Genomic DNA, 19,255 nt, shown 5'->3' on the forward strand with positions numbered 1-19,255 from the left:
TTTTCTTTTCTTTTTTTTCTTTTTTTTTTTTTTTGAGTAGGAGTTTCGCTGTTGTTACCCAGACTAGAGTGCAATGGCATGATCTCGGCTCACCACAACCTCCGCCTTCTGAGTTCAAGCAATTCTCCTGCCTCAGCTTCCCGAGTAGCTGGGACTACAGGCGCACACCACCATGCCCAGCTAATTTTTGTATTTTTAGTAGAGATGGGGTTTCACCTTGTTGACCAGGATGGTCTCGATCTCTTGATCTCGTGATCCACCTGCCTCGGCCTCCCAAAGTGCTGGGATTATAGGCGTGAGCCACCGCACCTAGCCAATAAAAGATTTTTTAAAACTGGGGTCAGGTGCTGTGGCTCATGCCTATAATCCCAGCACTTTGGGAGGCCGAAGTTGGTGGATTACCTGAAGTCAGGAGTTCAAGAGCAGCCTGATCAATATAGTGAAACCTGATCAATATAGTTGTCTCTAAAAAACAACAAAAACAAAAAACAAACAAACAAAAAACCTGAACTAAACTGCTGTATAATATCCCTCTTTGCTTTGACATTATTTGAGCCTGAGAATCTAAGCCTCTCGCTCTTTCCCCTGTTCCCATTCCCTTCCTCCATTTCTAGCTTCTCTCTCTCTCTCTCTCTAGCCTTACAATGCAAAACTCCAGTGAGAGTGCACCATGTAGGTGGAAGGACTGCAACAAATACATTTCTCTTTTGGTCCCATATTAGGAACTGGTCCCAGAGATGGCTATAGGTGGGAACATGTAGGGAAGTTCAGAGCAGATTTGATTGCATTACTTAGCTCGAGTTCAGCCTATCTTTTTTTTTTTTTCCTGAGATGGAATCTTGCTGTGTTGCCCAGGCTGGAGTGCAGCAGCGCTATCTCAGCTCACTGCAACCTCCGCTTCCCAGGTTCAAGTGATTCTCCTGCCTCAGCTTCCCATGTAGCTGGGACTACAGGCAATCACCACCACACCTGGCTAATTTTTGTATTTTTAGTAGAGACAGGGTTTCAGGCTGGTCTCAAACTCCTGAACTCAGTGATCCACCCACCTTAGCTTCCCAAAGTGTTGGGATTACAGGTGTGAGCCACCTCGCCTGCCTTCGGCCTTTCTTTTCATATGATCACTTTTCCTTATAATTTCACTTTGTCATCCACATCTAGTACCCAATTTCCTTTAGGAAAATACAGCAGTTGAGTTAGAGAATGATAGACTTAAATGTGTGCAAACGGGGTAACAGAGAAATCACATTCCACAAAAACTATGCAACTCAATCCAGCATGGTGGCTCATGCCGGTAATCCCAGCACTTTGTGAGGCCAAGGCAGGTGGATCACTTGAGGTCAGGAATTCAAGACCAGTCTGACCAATATGGTGAAACCCTGTCTCCACTAAAAATACAAAAAAATTAGTTGGGCATGGTGGTGTACACCTGTAATCCAGCTACTCGGGAGACTGAGGCAGGAGAATCACTTGAACCCGGGAAATGGAGGTTACAATGAGCCGAGATCATGCCACTGCACTCCAGCCTGGGCAACAGAGCAAGACTCTGTCTCAAAAAACAAAAACAAACAAACAAAAAAACCATACAAACAAAAAAACTATATAGTCCACCCTGTCTTATTTCAGGTATCCTTTTTTTTTCTCTCAAGGGCCAAGTGGCTTAAGTTTTTCTCACTAAATGACATTAATCTTATCTTTTATCTCTCCTCCTCCTCCTCCTCCTCCTCCTCCTCCTCCTCCTCCTCCTCTTCCTCCTCCTCCTCCTCCTCCTTCTTCTTCTTCTTTTTTGTTTTTGAGACAGGGTCTTGTTCTGTTGCACAGGTCGAAGTGCAGTGGCAGGATCTTTGCTCACTGCAACCCCTACCTTCTAAGTTCAAGTGATTCTCATGCTGTAGCCTCCTGAGTAGCTAGGACTACAGGTATATACCACCATGCCTGGCTAATTTTTTTGTATTTTTAGTAGAGATGGTTTTGCCATGTTGGCCAGGCTGGTCTCCTGACCTTAAATGATCTATCAGCCTCGGACTCCCAAAGTGTTGGGGTTACAGGCAAGAGCTCTGCAGCCAGCCATCTTTTCTTTTTTAAATTAAAAAAAAAATTTTTTTTTAGATGGAGTCTTGCTCTGTCACCCAGGCTGGAGTGCAATGGCCTGATCTTGGTTCACTGCAACACCTGCCTCCCCGGTTCAAGCGATTCTCCTGCCTCAGCCTCCCTATTAGCTAGCATTACAGGCACATGCCACCACGTCTGGCTAATTTTTTTTTTTTTTTTAAGATGGAGTCTCACTCAGGCACCCAGGCTGGAGCACAGTGGTGCAATCAGCTTGATATAACCTCCACCTCCCTGGTTCAAGCGATTCTCCCACCTCAGCCTCCCAAGTAGCTGGGATTACAGCCACCGGATTGCCTCAAGTGATCTGCCTGCCTCGTCCTCCCAAAGTGCTGGGATTACAGGCATAAGCCACCACACCCAGCCCTAACCCATATCATAAAATTATTGGAATGCCACATATTCCAAATAGTTTGTAAGAAAAATGATTAATATGAAGGAAATGAAAATTTACTTGCTGAATTTCAACAAAATGCTGTGCATAGTAGGTATGTATAATCAAAAGAGGATATCAAGTTTTACTCTAGTCATGGATATACATGTTACTGTGAAACATCTTTTTTAGCTATGAAAGTCTTCAAGCAAAGCATCCACAAAAGCCGAAATAAGAATAGACCTGGGCAGGTGTGATGACCAATAAAAATACAAAAGTTAGCCAGGCATAGTGGCAGTGCCATAGTCCCAGCTACTTGGGAGGCTGAGATATGAGAATTGCTTGAACCCAGGAGGCGGAAGTTGCAGTGATCTGAAATCGTACCACTGCACTCTAACCTGGGCAGCAGAGCAAGACTGTCTCAAGAAAAAAAAAAAAAAAAAAAAAAAAAAAAGAATAGATCTATAAATTTCTATATGACAAATTATTTTAAAATATTGGTAGAATACCTTCCACAGGAGGCTTACATGCCGCCGCTTGTGCTGCAGCCATGTCTCTAGTGATCCCTGAAAAGTTCCAGGATATTTTGCGAGTACTCAACACCAACATCGATGCGCGGCGGAAAATAGCCTTTGCCATCACTACCATTAAGGGCGTGGACCGAAGACACGCTCATGTGGTGTTGAGGAAAGCAGACATTGCCTTCATCAAGAGGGCAGGAGAACTCACTGAGGATGAGGTGGAACGTGTGATCACCATTATGCAGAATCCATGCCAATATAAGATCCAGACTGGTTCTTGAACAGACAGAAGGATGTAAAGGACGGAAAATATAACCAGTTCCTAGCCAATGGTCTGGACAACAAGCTCCGTGAAAACCTGGAGCGACTGAAGAAGATTCGGGAGGGCTACGCAGCCTTCGGTGCAGTCTTCACTCGCGTCTGGCTACTAGCTCCCCGCTGCCCTGCGCTCGGCGGGCTGGCATCTGGCCGGGGGAAAAGCCGAGCAGGTCTGCGAGGCTAAGTGTCCCGGCGGCGCACCTCGGGGCGAGAATCCGGAGGAGGAGGAGACCGCAAGGATAGGCCCAGAAAAACAACCAGAAAAAAAAATCTCATCATGGCAAATATTCACCAGGAAAACGAAGAGATGGAGCAGCCCATGCAGAATGGAGAGGAAGACCGCCCTTTGGGAGGAGGTGAAGGCCACCAGCCTGCAGGAATCGACGGGCACAGGCTTGACGACTTGCTCCTAATTTTCGATGGGCCATACCCAATAGGCAGGTCAATGATGGGATGGCTGGAGATGGAGATGATATGGAAATATTCATGGAGGAGATGAGAGAAATCAGGAGAAAACTTAGGGAGCTGCAGTTGAGGAATTGTCTGCCTATCCTTATGGGAGAGCTCTCTAATCACCACGACCATCATGATGAATTTTGCCTTATGCCTTGATTCCTGCCATTTATCATGAGATTAATACTGTGATTCTCGCTGTTTTCCTTTTCCTTGCATTTTCCTAATATGCCTTTACTGATCCGTTTGCTGTGAACCCTATGTTATTTCCATGTGTCAAGTGGGTCTTGTGTTGCCAGCTTCTAATTGGAGATTGCCTTTGCACTCAGTCTAAGTTTCTGTCAGCAGAAGAGTTTCACCCATGTGCATGGAAAAATTTAAAGTTAATAAAGCAATTTAAAAAGCAAAAAAAAAAAAAAAAAAAAAGAAGAAGATTCGGGCCCATAGAGGGCTACACCACTTCTGGGGCCTTCGTGTCCGAGGCCAGCACACCAAGACCACTGGCCACCGTGGCCGCACCGTGGGTGTATCCAAGAAGAAATAAGTCTGTAGGCCTTGTCCGTTAATAAATAGTTTATATACAAAAAATATATATATATTGGTAGAAAAATAAAATACATTCACTCACATTATATTCACTATAATATCACTGGCAACAAAAATATTTTTCTATAGCTAATACATAAAATAAGATAAAATAATTTGAAATAATGTTTTTAAAATAATAATTTATTAGCTATAATAAAATTAAAATGTTTTTAAGTCCTCTTAATTCTGTGTGTCCAAATCTTTTTCTTTTTTAGTGAGAGTCTGATTCCCTTTGCCTAAGCTGGAGTGCAGTGGTGTCATCATGGCTTATTGGAGCCTCAACCTCCCAGGCTCAGCCTCCCGAGTAGCTTGGACCACAGATGCACACCACCATTCTCAGCTAATTTTAAAACATTATTTGTAGGGCTAAGTGCAGTGGCTCACTCCTGTAATCCCAGCACTTTGGGAGGCCGAGGCGGGTAGATCACCTGAGGTCAGGAGTTTAAGACCACTGGCCAACACAGTGAAACTCATCTCTACTAAAAATACAAAAATTAGCCAGGCCTGATGGTGGGCACTTGTAATCCCAACTACTCAGGAGGCTGAGGCAGGAGAATCACTTGAACCCGGAAGGCAGAGGTTGCAGTGAGCCAAGATCGCAGCACTGCACTCCAGCCTGGGAAACAGAATCTGGACTAAAAAAAAAATTATTTGTAGGTGTGTGGTCTCCCTATATTGCCCAGGCTGGTCTTAACTCCTAGGCTCAAGTGATCCTCCCACTTCAGTCTCCTGAGTAGTTTTCCAACTACTCAGGCATATGCCACCAAGCTTAGGTAATTTTTTTTTCATTTTTGAAGAGACAAGATTTCCCTGTGTTGCCCGCGTTGGTCTTAACTCCTGAACTCCAGAGATCCTTCCACATCAGCCTCTCAAAATGCTAGGATTACAGGTGTGAGCCACCGTGCTCAGCATAGCACCAAAAAGTAATAAGGTCTTTTGGCCTCAAACATAAGCCAGGTTCTCCAGCCTAGACTTTATTCATTATAAAAATGACATTTTAATCTTAATCAGCTAATGGTCCAATCACCTGTGGTCCAATCTTTACTCTTAATCAGTTGACTACAACTAAAATAGCTTTGAACTGAAAAGAAAAAGTTGGTGGGGGAGACTGTTGATCTCCTAATAGTGGTGACATTTCGGTTGATTTTTGAAGACTAAGTAGAAGGTCACCGAGCAAAATGTGAGAGAGGACTTTGCAGGAAAGAATAATGAGTACAGAGAAAATTTCATGATCAAAGTTATGGAAACATTAAAGAGCCTGGTGCACCAGGGAAGTATGTGGCTGTTGTATTTAGGGTAAGCATTGAAATGTGGTAGGAAGAGAGGCTGGTGGGCCATAGGCATGGGTCCAGATCAATGCTAGCTCTATACGTCTCCTAAACAGGGCTTGTTTTTATCATGTTCTTCACTGGTTTCCTAGTGCTTGGAACAGTGTCTGGCTAAGGGAAAGGAATGAAAGACATTTCATACTATGTTTAATAAATTTGCATGTTCCCCTGTAAGTAATAGGGGATTTCGTTTTTCAGCCACTCCCTTTCATCTGTGAGCTAGCTCATATCATTTTTTCTATTTCCTTTTTCTTTTCTTTTCTTTTTTTTTTTTTTTGAGATGGAGTTTCACTGTTGTTGCCCAGGCTGGAGTGCAATGGAGTGATCTTGGCTCACCACAACCTCTGCCTCCCAGCTTCAAGCAATTCTCCTACCTCAGCCTCCTGAGTAGCTGGGATTACAAGCATGCACCACCATGCCTGGCTAATTTTTCATATTTTTACTAGAGACGGAGATTCTCCATGTTGATCAGGCTGGTCTTGAACTCCAGACCTCAGGTGATCTGCCCGCCTCAGCCTCCCAAAGTGCCAGGATTATGGGCATGAGCCACTGTACCGGGCCCATTTTTTCTTAAGTTAACCATGGTTGCTTTCTGTTGCTTGCAACCAAAGAACCCTGCCTGATTTAGTTGCCATAGTTCCTGCCCTTACAGGAGACACATCCCCTGTAAGGGAGTATCTCTTACAGGAAGACTATCAAGGACATTTAAAGTGCTTTTAGTAGTGGGCCACAAGTTCAGAAATCCCAGGGTGTGCAACCACTGGCATTTAAACTAATGGCAAATCAAGAGGGTTGGTGTGCATTGTAGATGGAAGTCAAGTGTATGTATTTAAGTCAAGTGTATGCAACATATGAATGAGCAGAAACATTAAACATAACCTTTAGGAAAAGACAACAGGCAAGTGCAAACAAAAAGAAAACTGACTATGCATTATTCATATCACAAAATAAATTCAAGGAAAGCAAAATCTATTCAGATATTTACTAAAAGGAGAGCACTACATAACAGAGCTTATGGGAATGTGCCAAAGCTCCACTTACAAGAAGATTAACAACCTTAAATTTCTTTATTGTAGAACTAAGAATGAAAATACCTAAACTGAGCAGTCAGTTCAAGAAAAATGACAAAAAGAAGAGAGCAGAAGGAATGAGAATTTGACCACTGTCCAGTTCATAGGTGTGGGACAAGGAGAGGAAAAAGGGCCTTTCAAATGAATAAATAACATGATCAGAGAGGTGCAAGTATAAGCAAGGGAGCCCAGTTTCACAGAAGCAAGCGGGACAGAGTTTTTTAGTTTGTTTTTGTTTTAGTCAGGGTCTTGCTATGTTGCTCAAGCTGGTCTTGAACTCCTGACCTCAAGCAATCCTCCCACCTCAGCCTCCTAAAGTGCTGCTGGTGGGATTATGAGTGTGAGCCACCACACCAGGCCATGGGAAATGGAGGTTTTTTTCTCCATTTCCCATGCTGGAGTGCAGTGGCATGATCTCAGCTGATCATCAGAGGACTAAAGGTTATGAGTTTGACAGAATTCTGGAGGAGGGGCTTCTACTAACTGGCTTTGTGAATTCCTTAGAATTCCAAAAGGCATCAAGAAAGAATCAAAGGTGAAGCAATAAAACCCTCAAGAAAGCATTTATTTCAGAAGCATTCTCTGCTCAAAACCTCTAGCAGACTTCATTGCCTCTGATACAGATTAGGCTCTTCAGCCTGGCATTTGAGGGTCTCCTTGCCATTTCTGTTTCCCAGTGCTTCCCTTTACATCCCCCAAGGTCCAGCAAAATTGCACTGCTTGCTAACTGCACTACATGATATTCCCCGAACTCTTCTTTCCTGTGCCATCTCTAGGTGTTTGCCCTCGTGGGGAAGAAGCTCTGGAGCACCAGCTGTGGTCAGAGTTCTCTCAGTGCTTGTGCCCATTCTCATCTCAGCCAGAGTACAGAGACCTTCTGGAGTGAAGGATCCATGATGATCAATGATGAGTTGTAGGGCCCACAGCCTTTTTCTCTGATAATTTTTAAATTCAAGGATTTTTTTTGTTTGTTTATTTGTTTGGTTGTTGTTTTTTTGAGATGAGTCTCAGTCTGTCACCCAGGCTGGAGTACGATGGTGCAATCTCACCTCCACTCCAACCTCCACTTCCTGGGTTCAAGCGATTCTCCTGCCTCAGCCTCCGGAATAGCTGGGACTACAGGCTTGTGTCATCATGCCTGGCTAATTTTTGTATTTTCGGTAGAGATGGGGTTTTACCATATTGGCCAGGCTGGTCTTGAACTCCTGACCTCAAGTGATCCTCTCACCTCAGCCTCTAAGAGTAATGGGATTACAAGTGTGAGCCACTGTGCCCAGCCTGTAAATTGAAGTATAATTCATATAAAATAAAATGCATAAATCTCAAGTATACTGTCCTGTGAGTTTTGACAGTTGTATTCACCTTGGTAATTATATAGTTTGGCTGTGTGCCCTGGCAAATCTCATCTTGAATTCCCACATGTTGTGGGAAGGACCCCATGGGTGATAATTGAATCATGGGGGCAAGGCTTTTTTTTTTTTTTTTTGAGAGGAAGTCTTGCTTTGTTGCCAGGCTGAAGTGCAGTGGCGCGATATTGGCTCACTGCAATCTCCGTCTCCTGGGTTCAAGCGATTCTCCTGCCTCAGCCTCCTGAGTAGCTGGGATTACAGGCACACACCATCACACCCAGCTAATTTTTGTATTTTTAGTAGAGACAGGGTTTCACTATGTTGGCCAGGATGGTCTTGATCTCTTGACCTCCCAAAGTGCTGGGATTATAGGAGGGAGCCGCCAAGCCTGGCCTCTGGGGGCAAGTCTTTCCTGAGCTGTCCTTGTGATAGTGAATAAGTGTCACAAGATCTGATGGTTTTTAAAAGAGGAATTCCCCTGTACAAGCTCTCTTTCTTTGCCTGCTGCCATCCATGTAAGATGTGACTTGCTCTTCCTTGCCTTCCACCACGAACCTGAGGCTTCCCCGTCACATGGAACTGACTCCAATTAACTTCTTTCTTTCGTAAGTTGTCCAGTCTCAGGTATGTCTTTCTCAGCAGTGTGAAAATGGGCTAATACAGTACATTGGTTCCAGTAGAGTTTGGTGTTTCTGAAAAGATGCCCAAATGTGGAAGTGACTTTGGAACTGGGTAACAGGCAGAGGTTGAAACAGTTTGGAGGACTGAGAAGAAAACAGAAAAATTTGGGAAAGTCTGGAACTCCCTAGAGATTTGTTGAATGGCTTTGACAAAAATGCTGATAGTAATATAAACAATAATGTCCCAACTGACGTGGTATCAGATGGAGATACGGAACTTGTTGGGAACTGGAGCAAAGGTTACTCTTGCTATGTTTTAGCAAAGAGACTGGCTGCATTTGCCCCAGTCCTAGAGATGTGTGGAACTTTGAACTTGAGAGAAATGATTTAGGGTATTTGGCAGAAGAAATTTCTAAGCAGCAAAGCAGTCAAGAGTTGATTTGGGTGCTGTTAGAGCATTCAGGTTTTTTTGTTTTTTGAGATAGTCTCACTCTGTTGCCTAGACTGGAGTGCAGTGATGTGATCTCAGCTCACTGCAATGTCTGCCTCCTGAGTTCAAGCAATTCTCCTGTCTCAGCTACCCAAGTAGCTGGGGCTGCAGGGGTATGCCACCACACCCAGCTAATTTTTGTATTTTTAGTAGATTCAGAGTTTTACGATGTTGGTTAGGCTGGTCTCAAACTCCTTTTTATTTTTTTTGGTCTCAAACTCCAAATCTCAGGTAGCCCATCAACCTCAGCCTCCCAAAGGGCTGAGATTACAGGTATGAGCCACCATGAGCAGCCCAAAAGAATTCAGTTTTATAATGGAAGCAGAGCATAATAAATTCAGAAAATTTGCAGCTTGATAATGCGGTAGTAAAGAAAATCCCATTTTCTGAGGAGAAATTCATGCCAGCTGCAGAAATTTGCATAAGTAACAAGGATTGGAATGTCAATTCCCCATGACAATGGGGAAAATGTCTCCAGGGCATGTCAGTGGTCTTCGGGGTAGCCCCTCCCATCACAGGCCTGGAGGCCTAGGAGGGAAAAGTGGTTCCATGTGCTGAGCCTAGGGACCCCATGCTGTGTGCAGCCTAGGAACTTGGTGCCCTGCATTCCAGCTGCTCCAGCTGTGGCTGCAAGGGGCCAACATAGAGCTTGGGCCATGGCTTTAGAGGGTGGAAGCCCAAAGCCTTGGCAGCTTCCATGTGGTGTCAAGCCTACAGGTACACAGAAGTCAAGAATTGAGGTTTGGGAACTTTCTCCATTTCAGAAGATGTATGGAAATGCGTGAATATCCAGGCAGAAATTTGCTGCAGGGGCAGGGCTCTCATGGAGAACCTCTGCTAGGGCAGTGTTGAAGGGAAATGTGGGGTCAGAGCCCCCACATAGAATCGCTATTGGAGCATTGCCTAGTAGAGCTGTGTGAAGTGGGCCACCATCCTCTAGACCCCAGAATGGTAGATCCATCAACAGCTTGCACTGTGCGCCTGGATAAGCCACAGATACTCAATGCCAGTTGGTGAAAGTGGCCAGGAAGCAGGCTGTACCCTGCAAAGCCACAGGAGCATAGCTGCCTGAGGGCATGGGAACCCACCTCTTGCATCAGCATGACCTGGATGTAAGACATGGAGTCAAAGGAGATCATTTTGGAGCTTTAAGATTTGACTGCCTCACTGGATTTCAGACTTGCATGGGGTCTGTAGCTCCTTTGTTTTGGCCAATTTCTTCCATTTGGAATGGCTGTATTTACCCAATACCTGTACCCACATTGTATCTAGGAAGTAACTAACCTGGTTTTGATTTTCAGGCTCATAGGTGGAAGGGACTTGCCTTGTTTTGGATGAGACTTTGGACCATGGACTTTTGAATTAATGCTGAAATGAGTTAAGACTTTGGGGGACTGTTGGGAAGGCATGATTGGTTTTGAAATGTGAGGACAGGAGATTTGGGAGGGGCCAGGGTTAGAATAATATGGTTTGCCTGTGTCCCCACCCAAATCTCACCTTGAATTCCCATGTGTTGTGGGAGGGACCTAGTGGGAGGTAATAGAATCATGGGGCAAGTCTTTCCCATGCTGTTTTTTTTTTCCCTTTTGGACATGAGATCTCACTTTGTCACCCAGGCTGGAGTTCAGTGGTACAATCTCAGCTTATGTAACCTCAACCTCCTAGTTCAAGCAATTCTCCTGCCTCAGCCTCCTGAGTAGCTAGGACTACAGGTGTGCACCACCACACCCAGCTAATTTTTGTATTTCTAGTAGAGATGGAGTTTCACCATATTGGCCAGGCTGCTCTGAAACTCGTGGCCTTCCAAAGTGCTGGGATTACAGGTGTCTGCCACTACACCAAGCTAATTTTTTGTATTATTAGTAGAGATGGGGTTTCACCATGTTGGCCAGGCTGATCTCGAACTCCTGACCTTATGATTCACCTGCTTCGGCGTCCCAAAATTCTGGGATTACAAGTGTGAGCAACTGCACTCAGCTTCGTTTAATACTTTCATACCATATCATTTACCATTGTGCATCCGTATGATCTTATACACTTCATGAATTTTTTATTGTACAATAATTTGCATTCATTCATTAATTTTCTAACTCACTTATTCCAGTTCAAGCTTGTGGGTAGCCAGAGCCTATCTCGGCAGCTCACAGCACAGGACAGGAACCTGCCCTGGATTGAACACCTGTGGTAGAGCACACTCACACACACCTGCACACATACCCACACTCACTCAGACCAGGACAACTTAGACATGCTGATTAATCAACACCAGTTGCTTTGGGATGTGGGAGGAAACCAGATTGCCTGAATAAAACCCACACAGATATAGGAGAATGTGCAAATTCCACACAGATAGGGTCCCTGCTGGGAAGCTTTTTTTTTTTTTTTTTCTCATCTAAATTGTAAAGAAACCAGGTCAGGCTCAGGGGCTTACGCCTCTATAATTCCAGCACTTTGGGAGACTAAGGTGGGAGAATTGCTTGATCCCAGGAGTTTAAGATCAGCCTGGGCAACATAGTGAGATTCTGTCTCTACAAAAAATACAAAAATTAGGCACATGCCTATAGTCCCAGCTACTTGGGAGGCTGAGGTGGGAGGATCACTTGAGCCATGGATGTCCAGGCTACAGTGAGCTGTGATCAGGCCACTGCACCCCAGCCTGGGTGACAAAGAGAAACCTTGTCTCAAAAAAAAAAAGTTGTAAGTGAGCCACATTGTACAAAATGATGGTCTTTCAGGACCTAATGTATTTCTATCACTATAAAAATTCCTTCATTCCTTCATTCCCCTGCCCTTTTCTAGTCAATCTTGCATATCTCCCCTGCTCACACCCCAAAAAACAACTGCTCCGATTTCTATCACCACAGATGACATCCCCCGGAATTTCATGTACATGAAATCACATAGTATATATTCTGTGTCATGCTTCTTTCACTCAGCATGATGTCTTTGGGATTTATCTGTGTTTTTGCATGCATTAACTCTTTTTTATTGCTGAGTAGTGTTTCATTGTATGAATATAACACAGTTTGTTTATCCCTTTCCATTGGTGCACATTAGAGTTGTTTTTGAATTTTGAACTATTCTCAAAAAAGCTACTGTGAACATTCTTGGACATTTCTGGTCTACTTGTTTTTATTTCCTAGGAGTGGAATTGCTGGGTTGTTGCATAAGTAAATATCTAACTTTATAAGAAACCGCTAAAGAGTTTATTTAAGTAGTTGTGTTATTTTATGCTCTCACCAACAGTGTATGAGAGTTCCAGTTGTTCTATCCTTGCCAATATTTGGTATTGTTAGTCTTTTGGTACTGCCAGTGGGTATGAAATTGTATCTTATTGTGGTTTTAATATGCATTTCCTTGATGACTAAAAATATTCAGAACTTTCCATGTGCTTATTTATATATCTTCTTTTGTGAAGTGTCTGTTTATGTCTTTTACTGTTTTTTACGTTGATTTGTATTTGCAGCCTAGTTTGTTGCCAAGGTTACAGATACAGAACCCAGAAGCCTACCTGGAATTCACATGTCCTGGCATACAGGTTCAATGCAAAAAGAAAGACCAGGCATCTATAATTCGAAGGATCTGCACCTACTTAGAAGTTAGGTTACACAGGATTATGCACGTGTTGCAAACTGGGTCATTTGGTATTCGGCACAACACAGTGCACCTGGACAAAGAGCAGAACTCCTGAATATTACACTACAGTAGTTGTTTGTAACCTTAGATGCAAATTAGAATTACCTGGAGAGTTCTTGTCCCCAGATTCTTATTTAATTGGTGGAAGTTCAGTCTGGGCATTTGGAGTTTTAAAAGCTTTCCAGGACTGGGCACAGTGGCCCATCCCTATAATCCCAGCACTTTGGGAGGCCGAGGCAGGTGGATCACCTAGGTCAGGAGTTCAAGACTAGCCTGAGCAAATTGGTTAAACCTTGTCTGTACTAAAAATACAAAAATTAGCTGAGCGTATTACATGTCTGTAATCCCAGCTACTCGGGAGGCTGAGGCAGGAGAATCACTTGAACCTGGGAGGCGGAGATTGCAGTGAGCCATTGCACTCCAGCATGGGCAACAAGAGCAAAAAAAAAAAAAATATATATATATATATATTTCCAGGTGCCTCTAATATGCAGTGAAGGTTGAAAATCACTGTTCTGAAAGGACACTCACTCATTATTAAGCATATGCTATGCTATTTTGTGAAATCATCAATTAAAACCAAATATTAAGTTTTTTTTTCACTTAAACTAGAAGAGCTGAAGATTTCTAGTTCTTTAGCAATATTAAGTATCAAACTATAGACTGTGGAACCTGATGATCACTATCCATTCTTGATTTTTTTTTTTTTTTTTGAGACAGAGTCTCACTTTGTCGCCAGGTGCCAGGCTGGAGTGCAGTGGTGCAATCTCGGCTCACTGCAGCCTCTGCCTCCCGGGTTCAAGCAGTTCTCCTGCCTCAGCCTCCCAAGTAGCTGCGACTACAGGGGCTCGCCACCACGCCCAGCGAATTATTTTTTATTTTAGTGGAGATAGGGTTTCACTATGTTGGCCAGGATGGTCTCTATCTTTTGACCTCATGATCTGCCTGCCTCAGCCTCCCAAAGTGCTGGGATTACAGCCATGAAACACCACACCCGGCCATTCATTCTTTATAATTTGCTCAATACCTCATCTCATCTATAATAATCATGTTTGAAATAAATGAGAATTTAGCTATTATAGTTCTAGACACATTTACCCAGCAGTTAAACTGACATATAAGAGACCTCTTTATAAATCTGGGCATGGTGGCTCATGCCACACCTGTAATCCCAGCACTTTGGAAGGTCAAGGTGGGTGGATTACGAGGTCAGGAGATCTAGACCATCCTGGCTAACACGGTGAAACACCGTCTCTACTAAAAATACAAAAAATTAGCCGGCCGTGGTGGCACATGCCTGTAGTCCCAGCTACTTGGAAGGCTGAGGCAGGAGATTCACTTGAACCAGGAGGCAGAGGTTGCAGTGAGCCGAGATTGCACCACTGCACTCTAGCCTGGGTGACAGAGCCAGACTCTGTTTCAAAAACAAACAAACAAGAAAGAGTCCTCTTTATTTCTTGTCTTAAGCTGATGTGGAGACATCTCATGTATTGGTAATTTGTTGCCAAGTTCTATCCCCCAAAAAGCCAGACTTCAAATTTGAAAAAGGTTATGCAGAGATTATGATGTAGGGCTGGGGGGTCAGCAAACTATGACTAGTAGGTCACATCCTTCCTGTGGGCCAGATCCAGTCTGTTGACTGTTTCTTATAAAGATTGTAAGCTAAGAATGGTTTTAATGGCTGGGCGCAGTGGCTCAAGCCTGTCCTCCCAGCACTTTGGGAGGCCGAGGCGGGTGGATCATGTGGTCAAGAGATCGAGACCATCCTGGTCAACATGGTGAAACCCCGTCTCCACTAAAAATACAAAAATTAGCTGGGCATGGTGGCGCGTGCCTGTAATCCCAGCTACTCAGGAGGCTGAGGCAGGAGAATTGCCTGAACTCAGGAGACGGAGGTTGCGGTGAGCCGAGATCGCGCCATTGCACTCCAGCCTGGGTAACAAGAGTGAAACTCCGTCTCAAAAAAAAAAAAAAAAAAAAAAAGAATGGTTTTAATATGCTTAAATTAATGAAGAAAGTAAAAATGAGAATAATAATAATTACATGAAAATCAAATTTCAGGGTCAATAAATAAATGTTTATTTGAAGAGAGCCATGCTTGTTCATTTACTTATTATTTATGGCTATTTTTGTATACAAATGCAGAACTGAGTAATTTTTTTTTTTTGAGTCAGAGTCTCCCACTGTCTCCCAAGCTGGAGTGCAGTGGTGTGATCTTGGCTCACCACAACCTCCGCCTCCCAGGTTCAAGAGATTCTCCTGCCTCAGCCTCCCGAGTAGCTGAGATTACAGTCATGCACCACCATGCCCAGCTAATTTTTTTGTATTTTTAGTGGAGACAGGGTTTCACCATCTTGGCCAGGCTGGTCTCCAACTCCTGACCTTGTGATCCACCCGCCTTGGCCTCCCAAAGTGCTGGGATTACAGCCATGAGCCAACATGCCCTGCCAGAATTGAGTAATTGTAACAGAAACTGCATGGCCCACAAAGCCTGAAATATCTACTATTTGGATTTTTTGGGGGTTTCACTACATTTTCCAAGCTGGTCTCAACTCCTGGGCTCAAAAGATCCTCCCACCTTGGCTTCCCACATGCTGAAATTACAGGCATGAGCCACAGCACCCAACTCCATTTGGATCTTTATGGAAAAGAGTTGCTGCCCTGTAGTTTAGATAAAGATTCTCTGAATGGGGGAGGAGAAGAATTGGGGAATGGAGGAATGTGTAGATATTATGAGTCTTTCACTAAGAATGAGCCCCATCTACCCACTTTCCCACTAAGCCAAGGCCTGGGGGATACAGACCAAATAGCAGTAAATAACTGAGCTTCTAATTTGTTTGGGTAATCTGAATCTAGAGGGCTGACACCCTTCCTGGTTAGAGCTCCAGTTAATAAATGGCTGTGTGATAAATTAAGGCTCTTGATTCCCAACATCTTGTCCCCACACTTATAGCAGCACAATCACCTGGAAGCTTGTTTGAAATGTAAATTCTCTAGCTTTGCTCTGGACTCAGGGAATCAGGAACTTTGGGAGTGGAGCCCAACAGTCAGTATTGCAACAGGCCCTCCTAGTGGTGCTGGTGCACAGAGGAGCTTGAGAAGCTAGGCAGGCAGAAGCTTCCACAGCAGCCTGAATTTCCTGTGACTATGCATAGCGCTGGCCATGCTGAATGATCCCCAGGAGCCTCAGAGGGACACAGAAGTAGCTGAAAGAAAACTAGACTCTGAGAAGTTACATGGTTGGGATCAAAGGAAGATGTTGTAGCAAAGCAAGGAGTGGGACTGAAGACCTCCTGGGGAGAAATACATCTTACTGATGCCAGGTGGGGAGACGGCAACAACTTTGGGGAGAGAAGCTGTGCAGAGGAGAAGATCCCACACTGACCGAGGCTGCTTTTTGTCATTCTACAGAAATAAAACAATGTAAGGTACAGGTAAAAAGGCTCATTTCTTGAAAAAGAAATTTATGGGCTGGGCGCAGTGACTCACGCCTGTAATCCCTGCACTTTGGGAGGCCAAGGCAGGCGGATCATCTGAGGTCAGGAGCTCGAGACCAGCCTGACCAACACAGAAAAATCCTGTCTTTACTAAAAATGCAAAATTAGCCGGGTGTGGCGGTGCATGTCTATAATCCCAGCTACTTGGGAGGCTGAGGCGGGAGAATCGCTTGAACCCAGGACGTGGAGGTTGTGGTGAGCTGAGACTACACCATTGCACTCCAGCCTGGGCAACAACAGTAAAACTCTGTCAAAAAAGAAAAAGAAAAAGAAGTTATTTATCCAATAAGATACTGTAATTATAATCTTTATAAAGGCATTACAGGGCTGGGCGCAGTGGCTCCTGTCTATAATACCAGTACTTTGGGATGCTGAGGCTGGCTGATCACTGAATGTCAGGAATTTGAGGTGCACCTGGCTAACACGGTGAAACTCCGTCTCTACTAAAAATACAAAAATTAGCTGGGCATGGTGGTGCCCATCTGTGATGCCAGCTACTCAGGAGACTGAGGCAGGAGAATTGCCTGAACCCAGGAGGCGGAGGTTGCAGTGAGCCGAAATCACGGCACTGCACTCCAGCCTGGGCAACAGAGTGCGACTCTGTCTCAAATAAATAAATAAATAGAGGTATTACAGTGTTTGGGCAAGTGAGTAAAATATGAAGAACATTCTGGACCAGGTGCGGTGGCTCACGCCTGTAATCCTAGCACTTTGGGAGGCCGAGGGGGGTGGATCACCAGAGGTCAGGAGTTCAAGACCAGCCTGGCCATGATGGTGAAACCCCATCTTTACAAAAAAAAAAAAAAGAACATTCTGATGGTTGAGATTTTGCCTGTGTGCTATGCAGCACTGATTTATTCCAGAGCGGCTGCTTTCTTTGTCGTATTCTCCCTCTTTGGGTGGGCAAATCCACCTATTGGTACTTATGTGTTCATAGGGTGTGAATATACCTTGCTGTGAATTATTGCTATTCATCATCACTACATGATGGTGAAGGTGAGTGGGGGCAAGGAAGACCTTGCTGGTGGGCACCACCAAGCCACTGCCACAAGGAACCCTACAGTCCAGGTTTGCTCAGTATTTTCCCAGGGGTTAGTCCTGGGGTTAGCCATCCTCTGTTACACAGTTCTCCAAGAATACTTTACTGTGGCATCTCTTAGTTATGAATGCTACTTCTTTTTCCAGGCTAATGTTACCACAGAGCAGTGAAAACTTAGTAGTTCCCTTTCAGGCCGTTGTGTTCCTAACTGGCACCTGTGTGTTGCTGAGGATTCGCGAGTGTCTCCTTTTTGGTGGTTTGGATGTGGCTGTGGCAGACCTGCAATGAGATGTGTGTATCCATGTGGGTGGTCTATACAAAGTACAACCATGGAAGTGGTCAGAAGAATTTCATAAGGTTGAACAAATGGGCTTGGCAGGTCTTTCTCCAGAATTCCTTTTGTAGACCAGTTTCTCAGCTGCAATAATGGTGTTGGCATGGAGTCCAGTCTTGGCCTCAAGGCCTGCTGAGGCCTGTGGTTATTTTTTTTTTTTTGAGACTGAGTCTCACTCTGTTGTGAGGCTGGAGTGCAGTGGCATGATCTCGGCTCACTGAAACCTCTGCCTCCTGGATTTCCAGGAGGCTGATTCTCCTACTTCGGCCTCCTGAGTAGCTGGGACTATAGGCATGCACCACCATGCCCAGCCAATTTTTGTATTTTTAGTAGAAATGGGGTTTTACCATGTTGGCCAGATGGTCTTGATCTCTTGACCTTGTGTTTCACCTGCCTCGGCCTCCCAAAGTGTTGGGATTACAGGCATGAGCCACTGCCACCATGCCCCACCAGGCCTGTGGTTTTTTTGTTTGTTTGTTTGTTTTGAGAAGGAGTCTTGCTCTGTCCCCCAGGCTGGAGTGCAATGGTGTACTCAATTCACTGCAACCTTCTCCTCCTGGGTTCAAACGATTCTCCTGCCTCAGCCTCCAGAGTAGCTGAGACTACAGGCACATGCCATCATGCCCAGCTAATTTTTGTATTTTTTAGTAGAAACAAGGTTTCACCATATTGGACAGGCTGGTCTTGAACTCCTGACCTGGTGATCCACCCACCTTGGCCTTACAAGGTTCTGGGAATACAAGCATGAGCTACCGCACCTGGCCTCTAAGGATATTTTCTTGCAAAGTTGACTCAGTTCTTGCTTTGCAGTCTGTGATGGTTAATACTGAGTGTCAACTTGACCAAGATTGAAGGATACAAAGTATTGATCCTGGGTGTGTCTGTGAAAGTGTTGCCAAAGGAGATTAACATTTGAGTCAGTGGGCTGGGAAAGGCAGAGCCACAGTGCCTGTAATCCCAGCACTTTGAGAGGCTGAGTGGATCCCTTGAGGTCAGGAGTTTGGGACCAGCCTGACCAACATGGTGAAACACTGTCTCTACTAAAAATACAAACATTAGCCAGGCGTGATGGTATGATGGTGCATGCCTGTAGTATCAGCTACTTGGAAGGCTGAGGCAGGAGAATCCCTTGAAACAGGGAGAGGGAGGTTGCAGTGAGCTGAGATTGTGCCACTGCACTCCAGTCTGGGTGACAGAGGGAGACTCCATCTCAAATAAATAAACAAGTAATATTTGCTTTCTTGCATGGCTATGAGCCATTCCGAGGATAGTTAGTTCTTGCTGCCTAACAAACCACCCCAAAATTCAATAGCTTAAAACAACAATGATATATTATTCTCATCATTCTGCAGGTCAGGAATGAAGTTCAGGCTTGCCTGGGTGATGCTTCTGTTCCACATGACAATGGCTGGGGTCCCTTCAGGTGCACTCAGCTGACAGCAGGCTAGGCTGGGCTGCAGGTGCCTGGTGGTCCTCTACATGTTCTTTTTTTCCTTGTGGCTAGAGTAGAATTCCTCACAGCATGGCGGGCCC

At 44.6% G+C, this 19,255-nt stretch overlaps 2 pseudogenes; both read left to right on the top strand.

The window, feature by feature from the left end:
* The first annotated feature begins 2,997 nt into the window (after positions 1–2,997).
* On the top strand, positions 2,998–4,359 carry LOC100386234 (small ribosomal subunit protein uS13-like; annotated as a pseudogene).
* On the top strand, positions 3,413–4,194 carry LOC103793931 (protein BEX3 pseudogene; annotated as a pseudogene).
* Positions 4,360–19,255: the final 14,896 nt, after the last annotated feature.

Source organism: Callithrix jacchus, chromosome 1, assembly GCF_049354715.1.
Source record: "Callithrix jacchus isolate 240 chromosome 1, calJac240_pri, whole genome shotgun sequence".
Taxonomy (NCBI): domain Eukaryota; kingdom Metazoa; phylum Chordata; class Mammalia; order Primates; family Cebidae; genus Callithrix; species Callithrix jacchus.